Genomic DNA, 4,191 nt, shown 5'->3' with positions numbered 1-4,191 from the left:
AGACAGACAGACAGACAGACACACACACACACACACACACACACACAGAGAGAGAGAGAGAGAGAGAGAGAGAGAGAGAGAGAGAGATAAAACAGGTATTGCTATACTAATATGAGACAAAACAGACTTCAAGTTAAAATTAAACACAAGGGGACTAGAAGAAGACTCATTCTGCTCAACAGAATATTTATCCAAAAGACACTACAACCCTAAATACATAGGCAACAAACTCTAGTGGACACAATTTCAAATAAAACATACTACAAAACATTAAGACACAGACTAACCCAAAACTCTAATAATAGATTATTTCAATACCTATTTGTTGTCATAGAGCACTTGGAAAAATAGAGAAACATTAGGATTAAATAAATGTTGTATATCAATAGGACCTAACAGACATCTACAGAATATTCTACCAAACACTAGAGAAAATACATTCTACTCAACAGCCCATGAATTTATTTAAAAACAAACCACATACTAGTACAAAGACTCACACAGACATGCACACACACACACACACACACACACCACAAACCTTAACAAATACATAAATACCTGAATAAATATAAGTATCTGTGATGGCTAATCCTGGGTGTCAACTTGATTTGATCTGAGATTAACTGAAATGAAAGAGAACTTTTTGATTGGATCATCTAAAGCCGGAAGACACACCCTAAATGTGGGTGTTACCTTCTGATGGCAGCCGGTATAAAAGACCAAGGCAGAGGAGAACACGGGGCTTTTTGCGGCTTGCCTTCTCTCTCGCTGGTGGGTTCATCTTGCTGCTGTAGACCGAAGACTAGCTGATATTTTGGAATTTGTCAGACCTCCAGCACCGGATTGGGACTACTGAGACATCCAGCCTTGTGGACTGAGCGACTACAGATTCTCAGCCTCTCCAGTGTGGTGCAGCCATTGTTGGACTACTCAGACTCTATCCTGTGAGCTAAGCTGATAAATCTTTATACATATTCATTCTACTGGTTCTGTTTCTTTGGAGAACCCTGACTAATACAGTATCTATCTTACAACAATGAAATAAAGCTTAAATAATGAGCAAAATAATCTCTAATAAAAAAAAATGAACTCATGGACATTACACAATTCACTACTGAAAGATGAATGGGTCAAAGAAGACATAAAGACAAAAAGAAATAATGCCTGGTAATAAATGATAATGAAAACAAAACACAACAATGTTCCTGGTGCGTATTAAAAGCATTCTATAAGTTATTATAAGCGTTCTATAAGAATATATTATTCTATATTTATAAATGTATATGTGCGTATTTAACAATAATATTTTTTGGTCTTTTTGAGACAGGGCCTCCCTGTAGCCCCAGCTGTCCTGGATCTCACTATGTAGACTAGGCTGGCCTTGAACTCACAGATATCTGCCTGCCTCTGCCTCCCAAGTGCTGGGATTAATGGCGTGCACCACCACACCCAGCCAACAATAATATTTTAAAAAGAGAAGAAGAAATTATGAGAAAATGGGGTGAAATGGGAAGAAATGGAGGGGAGTTGGGATGGGTCGAAATTATGCAAAAAATTCATGTATTAAACTTTTAAAAATAATAATAATAAAAGAAGCAATCACTCCTTAAAAATAAAGAAGTTCTCAATAGAAAATTTATGGCTCTAAGCATTGATAATTATATGGTTCTAAGCATTGATATTAAAAAGTCAGAAAGAAGACTACTCTTGAAAGATATGTCCAGTAGTGAAATAGTGGCAGGAGTATTATAGGAGAAATCAACCATTTTCTAATTGGATTTAAGGCCCACTTCACAAGATGGAACACATACTTAGCATTGTTATTAGGGTCAACAACCTGTGGCTAGACAGATCACAGACAATAAGACAGAATTTACTAATTTTCTCTGTTAAATAGGCATAGCATTAAATTGACTCCTAATAAATTATTATACCCATAGATAAGTTTCTCTTAACTCTCACCAGAGAAACTTCCTCATGCAGGAGGTCATGGTAACATTTGTGGATTTCTCCCACAAATAGACATAGTATATAGAATAAGAGACTGTAAGTGTGCTCAGCCCTAAATTGGAGAACTATATCACACTCTCTTCTCCAAAGGCTTAGGTATGTGATTCCACATACCACAGGACAGAATCATATATAACCTCAAAATGCTTGTGATAGCATGCACAAGACCTGTGCAAGTCCAAGCCAGAAAGAAAACCATCATGCACGGGGGAGAAACTCTAACCCTAGCTGAAACTCAAACCCCTGGCAATTGATAGCTGGTTGAAGAGGGAGAGACAGGTTTCTTTAAGTGTGTGACACCTTGTAGGTTGATCAGACTACAAGGGAAGACCTACACCCAAGACCATTTGGCAAACAGTAATTAGACTTCATAGGTTTTTCTCTCCTCCTCAAAGAAGCTGCTTTTTTTTTCAAATCTTTTTAAAAAATATGTGTGTATGAGTGTATTTCCTGCATGTGTGTAAGTGCTCCCGTATAGGAAATGCTTGTGGGGGTCAGAAAGAGGCATTGGACAAACTGTAAATGAGTTAGAGATGGCTGTGAACCACCATGTGGGTTCTTGGAATTGAATCTATGTTCCTCTGAAAGAGCAGTCACTGTTCTTATCCCCTGAACAATCTCTGCAGCCCCAGAATCTTTCTTTTTAAATAGACGGAAACTATCCAGAGATCTACAATTGGATAAAATGTAGAAAATAAGGGACTGTGTGGTCTATATCTTAAATCGTTATATTTACAATGTACCCCTATACGTATGGCTCAGGGAACATTGCAGAAGAGGAGCCATAAAGATTTTAAAAGCCAGACTAGGATGCCTGCTGATAGATATGACAGAGAAGCTTAACCCATGTAATCTCAACAATATTGTTGCCTAAACAAGATCTACATAATGGCAATACCATTTGACATGCAAACATGAATCTGTAAGCTATAGGGCCTAGAGGAGAAGCCATCATAAGCATATGGTTTAATGAGTATATTACACCTACTGGGATATTGTCTAAGCATTGTATTTACATTTATGTTTGTTTAAATGTGTCTGCTTCCTTCCATTTGTCTTTATAGTAGGAAAAAACACCACTGAGATAGATCAGTGGAAGTGGCCTAAAGATGACTAATGGGGAAGCCCAAGAAGCAACTATCTCGCCATGATACAAGAGAGATCACTCTACATCTATCACCCCCTCCAAGGCTCAGGGACTTTAGTGGAAGATTGGCAGAAAGATTGTAAGAGCAGAGGAAAGGGGTGAAGTGTCTCCCGATTGGCTGGTTCCTCCAATGGGTGGGGCCTGACACAAGTGGGAAGTAGGAAGGGAAGCTGGGAGCCATCTTGGGATGTAAGCCAGGAGCCGCTGTTAGAGAGTGATGGTGTAGGAAAATCGTAGCCAGCGCAGCAACTCAAAGACAGAATGGACTGACTCCCTGTGGACCTGGGGCAAGATCACTGGCCCTGGAGGTGTAAGTGAATGCTAGGGGGGCTATGGGCATGGCATGGTCTGATAAGGCAGGCTCTGAGTAGTGGTGACGCTGGGCTAGGCACTGGGTACTCATTCCTTTGTAAGTTAATAAACTCACATAAAATATATTATATGATTTGTCTGATCACACAGGAGACCCAGAGAGAATTCGCACCACAGTGTTAAATTGGGTCTTAAAATCCTGTAGTATTGTTTTTATGAAGGTGGGTGCTCCAGAGTTTGGTGAATATATGTTCATGATTGTCATATCGTCTTGATTTATTGTTCCTTTGATCAGAGAGAAGTGGCCCTCTTTATCTCTTCTGATTAGCTTTAGTTTAAAGTCTATTTTGTCAGATTTTAGAGCTGCAACACCTGCTTTTTCCTTAGTACCATTCGCTTGGTATATTTTTCCCATCCTTTCACCTTAAGAGAGTGCCTATCCTTGAAAGTGAGATGAGTTTCTTGCATACAACAAAAAGATAGGTCTTGTTTCTTAATCCAGTCATCTATTCTGTGTCTTTTCATTGGAGAGTTCAGTCCGTTAATATTTAAAGTTATTAATGAAAGATGTGTATTGAATCCTGTCATTTTTTTTCTGTTTACATTCTTGATATAGCTGTACTTTTCCACAGTTATATGTTCATTGAATTTCTTTCTGCAATCCCTTGGGTATAGTCATTCCTTTCTTCAGCTCTTTCTATTGCTTCTAAACTCTCCGA

Source organism: Nannospalax galili, unplaced genomic scaffold, assembly GCF_000622305.1.
Source record: "Nannospalax galili isolate Female #2095 unplaced genomic scaffold, S.galili_v1.0 scaffold537, whole genome shotgun sequence".
Lineage (NCBI taxonomy): Eukaryota > Metazoa > Chordata > Mammalia > Rodentia > Spalacidae > Nannospalax > Nannospalax galili.
Note: the sequence above shows the minus strand (reverse complement) of the source record.